General features: G+C 40.7%; 1 pseudogene; it reads right to left on the bottom strand.

Annotated features, from left to right (window-relative positions):
* Window positions 1-4,198: 4,198 nt before the first annotated feature.
* LOC112610144 lies at window positions 4,199-10,509 on the bottom strand (annotated as a pseudogene).
* Between the last annotated feature and the right edge of the window lie 475 nt (window positions 10,510-10,984).

The following is a 10,984-nucleotide window of genomic DNA, read 5'->3' as shown; positions in this document are numbered from 1 at the left end:
CATAAAGAAATAATCTGACCCACCCTGTCGGATTGTGGGTCATAAGACCCCCATTTCAGAAGGGGTCCTGCCCCATACCCTAGAGGAAGGAACACCGCACAGAGGCCAAGAATTGGAACAGACAGGACTAGATGGGTTTCCCCACTCAGTCTGTTAGTGTAAGATCATGCTCTTTCTGTCCAAGCACATTTCCACACGGTGGTCAATCCTGCCTATCCAATAAAGTCTCCATAAAAGGCCCAAGAAAGCAGGATTTGGGAGCCACGACTGCGCCACTGCACTCCAGCCTGGGCGATAGAGGGAGGTTCCATCTCAAAAAAAAAAAAAAAGAAAAGAAAAAGAAAATTAAAATGTCAAAGTCATCTCTATTATGCAAAGTGTCTTCACTCATAGAAGGGAAAGAAGGAGCGTCTTGTCTTCTTGACGACTAACCGTGGCACTGTGTATACTCTATGTCCTAAGGACACTGACAGTCATACACCAGACCTCACCTGATATTTTACACAGTCAACTCTCAGTTATTTGCACTAATGGGTAGGAAAAAAAAGGGGGATAGAGGCACAGGGGAGGGACACCACAGTTAACTTTATACAGAGAATACTTTTCAAATGGTTCCATTTTATTTTTGGAGTTTTTATTTTAATATGATGGTAGTAATGTGATATGTGGATTTTTTTTTTCAGTTCTTAAAATAATCTAACGATTCATTTAATGAAATTTGTTTATTTATTTATTTATTATTTCTTTTCTTTTTTTTTTTTTTTTTTTTTGAGGCAGAGTCTCTGTCGCTCAGGCTGGAGTGCAGTGGCACTATCTCGGCTCACTGCAACCGCCATCTTCCAGGTTGAAGCGATTCTCCTGCCTCAGCCTCCTGAGTAGCTGGGGACTACAGGCACGTGCCACCACACCCGGCTAATTTTTTGAATTTTTGGTAAAGACGGGGTTTCACCACGTTAGCCAGGGTGGTCTCGATCTCCTGATCTCATGATCCACCCGCCTCAGCCTCCCAAAGTGCTGGGATTATAGGCGTGAACCACCGCGCCCGGCCATGTAACGAAGTTTAATGAAGAAAAGTCACCTTTCTTATTTTGCCTTTACGCTTAGCTCTTCTCTTATTTCTGTAAAAGAAATTATTTATATATCACTTCTAAGAGTGATTATTCCAAACCACCAACCTGAAGAGAAAAGCAGTCTTTTGCAAATGTTGCTGTTTTACACTTTCCCTAGGGCCAGAGATACTTATTTTGGCCTGCGAAAATTTTTCTACTCGCTTGTCTAACCTTAAGTAAATATCCCGTTTGTTTCCACAAACTGCATAATTAGCAGAACCAATGAAACTATTACTATGAATTTAAAAGCAAAATGTCCATGGATAATCTTTTAATTCCAATAATCTGCTCCCAGGTCATTAAGAATTCCTTTATAATTCTTAATTCAGAAGCGGGTCATGCACTTTGTACACACCAGTCTTCAAAACGAAAGTCATAGCACTGTTGGCAAAGGCTAGGGAATGTCTAGAAAAATAAGAGATCTGGGAGTTTCCATGTGAGGAGAGATAAATGATTAGCTATATTTCGTCTAGAAAGCAGGAAGACTATGGAGAAGTAATTGATTATTAACTCGAGAATTGTATGATTAAGTGGTGACTTTTCTCAGTCCTTGGACAGTTATTATATATACTCTAATTTTTTGTTCTCCTAGAAAAGACTGCCTCATAGAGTAAAATTGTGAACTGTTTATCTCTGTAACCCTAGGACCTAGTCCAGTGCAATACACCTCTCATAATTATTGGGGATTTGAATAAAACTAAATGAATTAAATATTTATTGGGCTGTATGATGACTCCAGGCATACTGTTAAAACTTGAGATTTGCCAATGGACAGGAAGGTGGTGAAAAAAAACTCAGAAAATATACTTATATTTATATTTCTCTGCAATTTTACGCTTAATTCTAATGATAGTAATTATGATTAATTGTATATTTTATCCTACATTCAGCCCATTGTATACTTTATCCCTCAAATCCTTATAAATTAAAGGAAAAAAGATAAGACAAGAGAACATTTATACACATTTAATACATTAGAAAACTGAAGCTCAGAGAAATTATGGAATGCATGCAGTTTCATATAGCTGGGATTTAAATCCAGCTCCATCAGTTTCCAAAGGCTGGACACTTTCCTTCATATTGTATCATGTTTACATCGATTCTCTTAATTACTTGTCTAAGGATGCTTAGAAGTCTTCTTCATCCCACTATGTTCATTTGAAACTGGTTTGGGTATGCAGCTTTGGTTCTGGTTATCTTTGGTAAACAGAATTACAATTTTGATAGTTTCATTAGGTTGGTACATACATAAGTGCAGTTTTTGCCATACTTTTCATCACTGTTTTTATAATTTTGATGTTCTATCTTGTAAATTTTGCAATTTAAATGTGGTAAACTGGCAGTTCACAATGCATATTAAGTAAATGGCAGTTTATCAACAGAGGAGGGTTCTTTCGTTCCCGTAGCAGAAAACAAGTTCTCTTCCAGTCCAAGAATTTCAAATGTTAATCCCACTGTAGGACATGGAGATACTCATCGGTTGTACCCTGTCTTGTGTCTAGGATCCTTCAAAAACTTTAATTTCCAAAGGACATTCCTCACCTTTGTTAATGTTTCTCCTACAACAAAATTTCGTTTGTAGTGTCTCTTCACACTGTTGCTTGGGAGCCCATGAGCATCCCGCTGTAATGAGAACAAATACAGTTAAGATTATTTCCCCACTTTAGAAATTGAAAAATGCAGACCCAGCGAGTGTGAGTGGCTTCTCCATTCCTTAAGGAACTGTGTATAAGAATGCTATTCCTAGAGATCTTCTAAGCCCTAGTCACAAAAAATTGGAGGAGGATAGATATTTCTTTCCATGTTTTGATGCTTTGTAGGGGATTATAGCCTAAATTATCCATGTTGCTTAAAAATAAATCAACACCAGCATATTAAAAACAAGAGGAGCTGCTCATGGGGATAAGATGGACAGAATCTTTCTAGAGGACAATTGTGTACTACTCATCAAAAGCCTTACAAATAGTCGCTTGGTCCTGCAATTCACAATCTAGGTTATATATTTTTAGAAATAACAGGAATAGGCCTGGCACGGTGGCTTGCACCTGTAATCCCAGCACTTTGGGAGGCCGCGGCAGGCAGATCACAAGGTCAGGAGAGCGAGACCATCCTGGCCAACATGGTGAAACCCCGTCTCTATTAAAAATACAAACATTAGCTGGGCGTGGTGGCGTGTGTCTGTAATCCCAGCTACTTGAGAGGCTGAAGCAGGAGAATCGCTTGAACCAGGGAGTTGGAGGTTGCAGTGAGCTGAGATCGCGCCACTGCACTCCAGACTGGCGAAAGAGTTAAGACTCCATTTCAAACAAAAAAAAGAAAAAAGAGAGAAGGAAATAACAGGAATAACATATACAGGCCTGTCCAGAAAAGCTACAAATCATGCTAAACAAAGATTTGAAACATCAGAAGTATAGCTAGTTAACTAAATAATACTCATACTAAAATCCATGTTATAGAGAAAAATATTTTTATGTATGAGAAAATGCTCAGAGTATATAATTAACTTGAAAAGTTTTATTTGTTTGTTTACTTGTTTGTTTGTTTTTTGAGACAGAGTCTCACTCTTTCACCCAGGCTGGAGTGCAGTGGCACAATCTTGGCTCACTGCAACCTCCCAGGTTCAAGCGATTCTCGTGCCCCAACCTCCAAGTAGTTGGGATTACAGGTGTGCACCACCACACCCAGCTAATGTTTATATTTCTTGGTAGAGAAGGGGTTTTGTCATGTTGGCTCAGCTGGTCTGGAACTCCTGACCTCAGGTGATCTGCCCACCTTGGTGTGGGATTACAACCATGAGCCACGGTGTGCAGCCTCCCCCTTTTTTTTAACCGTTCACAGCAATATTTTAAATTTGGAAATGCATATTTGAAAGCAGCAATACAGAAGCATTCGTGAAAAATGCATAATTTCTGAAAATTATGAAAACATTTCTGCTACAATACATTCTAAATACAAAACTGACTATCATATTTGTTACTTATGTGTAGCCAGAGAAGTTCATTTTTAAAACAGATAAAATTGAGTCTTTAGGTGTGAATGGAATGAATAACAATCCTCTTTTTAAAAAATTTCTTAGTCATTTGTAAGCACTAAGCATGCAACAGCTTTAAACAGGAGAGTCTGCAAAGGAACCAGGGTTGTCTAAGGGCATCCAGGTAGGCCAGAGCTGGGGGTACCTTTGGGTCATCATGTCAGGCGCAGAGGCACCTGTCTTGTGGATCCTGCTGCCATGGTTCTGACGTCCACCATGCCCAGGTCCATGGCATCCTCCCCTGCCACCACTGTCCTGGGTGGCCAAGGTCTCCAGAATTAATCTCCAGCTGAGACATTATATCAGAACATTATATCATTTGCTGGCTTCTGGAAATGATGATCTACAATCAAATCTTCAGCATGAGCCTTTTCACTCTTTGATTTACGAAGAACCCACTTCTTCCGCTGCCCATCACACCTTCACGTGGTTTTCGGACATGAAATTCTACCTCTGCCCAGTCCTTACGTTGGACAGCCTTCCACTCACTGAAAGTCATCCCTTTTGGAGCCTCTGCCTTTACCTCCTCAGTTTCATTCTCCTCCTTTTCAGTGTCTGCCACTGCGTGTTCTTCACCTTCAGGGGTTTCCTTAGTTATATTTGATTGATGCAAGTCACTGCAATGATAAGATAATTGTTTCTGAATGTAAATGTTGGAGACTCTGTTAATCCATCTTTGACAGTTCCCCAGTTGTGACATCTGCCTCCTACATGATTGTCCTGTTGCTTCAGGCCAGCTGTGTCACTTGTGCTGCTCTTATATCAAACTTATGAGTGCCAGGAGAATGAAACCCATCTTCCCGGCCACTCCATGCCCACCGCCCCCTATTCCTCTTCCAAGACCCCCATGGCCTCCAACAGGAAAGCCAGTAATCAGTCTATCAATGGGAGGTCACTAATCAACCTATCAACTAAAGCTTCTCCTCCTTCCTTTTCTTCAAGTGGCTTTTCAAATCTTCGCCCATGAGGTGGTCACCTTTCTGGTCTTCTCTGAATTATTTTTCCATCCCTCTGAAGTTGTTGATCAGGCCTTCTTCTCAGGCATCTTACTCCCTCTCTCTTAAGTGCCAGAGCATCTGCATCTCTTCTTTCTTCTCAATCATGACAATTCTTGTCAACCATGCAAATGTTAGGGGGCAGCGGGTTCTTGTTGTCTTTTGGGGCTCTTTTTATCTTTTTGAGACAGGGTCTTGCTCTGTCGCTCAGGCTGGAGTGCAGTGGCATGGTAATAGCTCACCGTAGCCTCAACCTCCTGGACTCAAGGATCCTTCCACCTCAGCTTCCTAAGTAGCTGGGACCACAAGCATGCACCACCATGCTTGGATAACTTTTTAAATTTTAGTAGAGAGGAGATCTCTCTTTGCTGCCCAGTCTAGTCTTGAACTCCTGGACTCAAGCAATCCTCCCACCTCAACCTCTTAAAGCACTGGGATTATAGGCTTGCGCCACCATGGAAAGGCCTTTCTGTGACATTTTAGGCAGCTATGTCCCTGATGCCTTGGAGTTGGTCTCAGCTGTGGCCTGAGCTGTGCTCTTGGCCCAGGGCCTCCAACACCGCCCCCCAACGGCTTCTTTCTTCTTGTTCTTTGCTGCCTTCAGCACCTTGAGGAGGTCCAATTCCTGGTCAAATAACTGGTCCAATTGGTGGGTGACCATGCAGCCAAAGCTTTCCTGTAAGGTCCTAGCCATGATGGGGGCTCTGTGGCATGTTCCTATGGCTATTGTAACAGGCAGCCTTGAAAGCCATTTGAAACAGATGATAGAGTATGATCCATTTTTAAGGACTAGGGAGTATGTGAACGTGATCATGAGACTCATATGCATATGAATATTTCCAACTGCTTTTAGCACTGATTTTTGAAAATGCTATTTTAGGTAATCGTCTCTCAAATTATATTTAAATCATATAATTACCTTTTAATCAGAAAAACATTGATAAATGCTCTATTGGGTCTGATTATAGCATTTAGTGACTTTCCTTGTAGAAATGAGAATTAGGTTGAGCAGCAGAAAAGCAGACATAGGAATTACAATGGCATATCTTAGATGTGGGAGTCAGCACTTACGTCAGCACAGATAGTTGGCAATGTTCCAAAACTTGGTGGCCATCTGAATACTAAACTAGAACTTCCCTCCTTTAGTGCCCTGGCAGCTTCTGTGATTGTCCTCTTTTCTTTTTTCCTCCCCTAAATTCTCAACATTTAGGACTGTGCTTTTAGGGGCATTCCTTCTTATGGCCTTCCCTGTCTTCTTCTTCTTCTTTTTTTTTTTTTTTCCTTTTTCTTTCTTTTCTGAGAGAGAATTTTGCTCTTGTCACCCAGGCTGGAGTGCAATGGTGCGATCTTGGCTTACCACAATCTCAGCCTCCTGGATTCAAGTGATTAACCTGCCTCTGCCTCCTGAGTAGCTGGGATTACAGGCATGCAACACCACGCCTGGCTAATTTTGTTTTTTCAGTAGAGATGGGGTTTCTCCATGTTGGTCAGGCTGCTCTCAAACTCCCAACCTCAGGTGATCCACCCGCCTCGGCCTCCCAAAGTTCTGGGATTACAGACGTGAGCCACCACTCCCAGCCAGCTCTCCCTTTCAAACTCAACATGCACCCTGAGGTAGTTCAGATTATCCACTGGACCGCTTGTCCAGCTAAGGCCAAAGACATGGCTGGCCATTGCCACAGCTGTAAGCCTTTCCTGCATTGGAAGAGTCCAAAGAGTATAAAAAAATCCCATTTGTGAAACTGTGTAAAGTTAGAGAAAGTCTTTATTCACCTGAGTGGTTTTGGATCCCACTCACACGAGGTCACATAGTGCCTTGTCATTACTGTACTACCTCAACTTGAATATTGTAATTTCATGTTCTCTATTCTAGAGCTATGAAGCACAAGAATTACACCACAGCTTCCTATTATCTGTAGTGAGCAAATTGTGTGGGTGGAAAACAGATGGAGTCAGAAAAATAACTTACGATTTTTTTCCATATGTTCATGTTTTACTTTTTATTAATAAGTGTTCTTGTCTTAATTCAGCCAGAAAGTACAGCTTGTACTAAGATAATAAAAGCCCAATAGCATCCCAATCATATACACATTATGTTCATGGAACTTGGTCCCTAGTGTTTTTAGGGTGATGAAAAATCCACATATATACACCTCAACAGCCCATAATGCAGCTCACGCTACAAAAATACTGCTGTCTGGTACTGTTTCCCGTATTTCCATGTCTTTGTAAGATGCAGAAAGAAAACTAAATAAATAGATAGATAAGAAGGTGCCTTCCATGCCACTACATTTGGCCATTCATGACTGTGTCCTCAGGCTTTTCCAGCCATGGGAGGGTCCAGAAAATACGGTAAATAAATAAGCAGAGGGAAATGCCTTCCCATGCCACAACTGCTACTCAGCTTACACACTGCAGCGGAAGACTCAATTTCACATCTATCATTATTTTAACTGGCAATTGCTTAGACAGTTTTCCAGTTCTTATGAAAGAACTCAAATTATTTATGATGCTGACTCCCCACAATAGTTAATTCCTTCAAATGGCCCTAGAGAAGAATGGAACACAATTTTAGTTTGTGAAGGAGGAAAAAAAAAAAAAAAAGAAGTGAGCAGGAAAGACTTCTATTAAATTTATAAAATTTCTAAATAAACTGTAGAATCTTGGGATCCTGGTTATGCTTTTCCTCCTAAGTACATTTAGGACACAGACAGATTCAAATGAATAATATTGTTGCCAGAATTCACATATCTTTCCATTCACTGAAGACGTTAGCAGTAATTCACCTTTACTGATTGACATGACTATGATAAGTCAAAGAGAAAGATTATTTGTGTTCCATGTGGATGAAATTCTTCCATTTTCTTTCTAAGAATGATAAAGAAAACAGGGCTTCTCAGAAACTGGGGCCTTCCGCAAAATGTTATCACAATGGTATATGATGTGAAAGCACCACTTTCAAACAGTTTGTTGCTTCTGTAGTGGTAGTAATGACAAATTAAAAATGTCAGAAAAGATATTTTCTCATATTCTGCTCTACAGCAATTAGCTGAATTAAGCCATGCTAGCCGCACAAATATGCCTAAAACTGGAATTAACCACACGTTCCTGTCTTGTCCATCCTTTTCTTTCCTACTCTATTTGAAAATGTATACGTTGGGTTAGTTTTTCTTGTTGTTGTTCAACAAGGGATTTTACCCCTCACTTCACAAAATGTGGAGAACTTTCAGATTTATGCAATGCTATATTCTATTTGGTGGTTGATTTATTTTTTTCTCCTGTTACACTCTGGCTTCCAAAATTCTCAGGCAAAAATCTGTGCGCATCCAAAACTGTGGATACGTAACTCATATTTAAACGAGATTGAAAAAAACAATAGCCTTCACCTTAAACCATTAGTTTCTGTAACAGTGGGAACGAGCCAAAGGAAGCTATTTATCTACTTCAAGGTAATATTGAAGTTTCACTAAATTCCTTTCCTTGTCTTCATTCTCCTTTGAACCATGCCAATAAGTATTTAAGATCAACAAGACTCCATTCATAAGATCTGAAGGCATTTTACTTTTACAATGCAAAACATAATTTTTTTTTTTTTTTGGAGACAAAGTCTCACTCTGTTGTCCAGGCTTGAGTGCAGTGGCGTGATCTCAGCTCACTGTAACCTCTGCCTCCTGGGATCAAGCGATTCTCCTGCCTCAGCCTCCAGAGTGGCTAGGATTACAGGTGTGTGCCACCACTCAGGCTAATTTTGTTTTTGTTTTTGTTTTTTTTAGTAGAAAAGGGTTTCACTCTGTTGGCCAGGCTGGTCTCGAACTCCTGTGCTGGGATTACAGGCTTGAGCCACCACACTTGACCTCCAACTCAAAATTTTAATACGTGATGAGAGAAAGTGGCCTGATCTAAACATGTTTCATGGCTGTTTTTCTTTGTTTGATGGCTTTTGCTCAGCTGGTTTTATAGGCAGTAGTTGTAGATAGTGGGCATATATGCCAAACATGTAATAGCATATTTAAAGCTAATACAGAGTGTTTGCAAAATTAATTATCTAACTCTTCCCACCCCCATACACTTCCTCATTCATTCTTATCTTCCCAAGAGTTTTGTTTTAGGATCACGGACACAGATAGGAAGAGTCCATTTCTAAGGGTTTTAACTATCTTAACTCACTATAGTATACCCTAGAGGTAGCCTATATAGAGACTCAGTTTTTCCATACATTGGTTTTCAGACTTGAAGTACTAGAGAGAATGCCATTGCAATGTATATATAAAATACTTATTCCCTAGAGCATCCCCAATACATCAACAGAAGATAACTGCTATAACATGATTACGTGTAACAATCACAGTTTGCCTGTGTGCCTGTGGTAGCTTTCTTCTTCTCTGTTCTCCCTGACTTCAGGATTACAGGTGCCTGCTGCCATGCCTGGCTAATTTTTGTATTTTTAGTAGAGATGGGGTTTCATCATCTTGGCCAGGCTGGTCTTGAACTCCTGACCTTGTGATCCACCTGCCTTAGCCTCCCAAAGTGCTGGGATTACAGGCATGAGCCATCGCCCCTGGCCAGCTAACGTTTTTTTAACAGAGACAAGGTCTTGCTATGCTGCAAGGCTGTGTTTTTTCTACAATCCTTCTTTCTGCTGGGGATACCTACTTCTACTCCCTACCCCAAACCAACACCAGTATCCATTTGGTGAATCACAATTCAATACTTGAAGCCCAGATTTTCACACTTTTTTCCCAGTCCCCAGTTGGATTTTATGTTTCTCTCCTCTGTATTTTCACATTGTATCTTTATTAGAAATGTGTTATGCCTGGCCTTATACTTCAGTTATGACACCTGTGAGCCTTCCGAGATTCTAATCTCTGGATCATCCTTAGATCCTTTCACAAAATAAGCATTAAATACATGCTTAATTAAATTGAAAGGGGGCTGTACCCCCAATCTGAAAGTAGCCTTTGTGTTTCTTAAAACTCAGAAGCTGATGACTGAATTATTCATGACATCAGCCATCCTCTCTAAAATAAAGTTGTACAAGAATGCCAAGGAAGCCAGCTGAAAAGAGATTCAGTTAAAAACATCACAGGACATTGTTGATGGTAAGAGACAACAAGCGGGAGAGAGCCCATTTTCTATTCCTGAATTAGACTGGTACTCACTGGGGTGTGTGTGTGTGTGTGTGTGTGTGTGTGTGTATGGATGCACACATGCACATTATGACATTCCTTGCTTGGTCAAACACTTCAGTGTGATTATGAGTAATTCACATGGTAACATACGATTTTGCCCTAGATAGAGGTGCTTGAGTCAGAGTCAAACCTTTTTGGAGGAGGGGAAATCTTGGATTGAGAGCGTTACTGACACAGGCACCCATCCTTGTCTCTGCTCCAGATTACAGGAATCTCTGGTAAGAGCCAAAGCCTGTTATACCATTAGAAAGAAAATCACTCGGCTCCCCCAGTCTTTTGCGTCCAATTTATGTCCAATTTGCAGACTTTCAACATTGCAACCTCACAGTTCATAAAATCAAACTCAGCCTGGGCTAAGTCTCCAGGTAATGGATTTAGGATCACGGGAGGTGTTACCTGCAGTTCATGATGGGTAACTTTCTTGTTAACTAAAGTCCCTTTAGCTAAATGAGTTCCAGGTTTTAGTCTCCCCTCTCTCTTTTTTTTGGCAGGGATTTTTGGGATGGGGGTGGGGCAGGCGTAGAATTTTATTAGGCTGCGCGTGGAGAGCTTTTCATTGAAAAGGCAACAGGAAAAAAAATTGGGATAAGCCAGTCTTTGTATAAACGGAAGGTGGTGAAAGGAAGGCTGTGTGTAGGGGCTAGGGGATCAACCCTCCGG

Source organism: Theropithecus gelada, chromosome 16 (genome assembly GCF_003255815.1).
Source record: "Theropithecus gelada isolate Dixy chromosome 16, Tgel_1.0, whole genome shotgun sequence".
Classification (NCBI taxonomy): domain Eukaryota; kingdom Metazoa; phylum Chordata; class Mammalia; order Primates; family Cercopithecidae; genus Theropithecus; species Theropithecus gelada.
The sequence above is the reverse complement of the archived record's forward strand: the minus strand, read 5'-3'. Positions and strand labels throughout refer to the sequence as shown.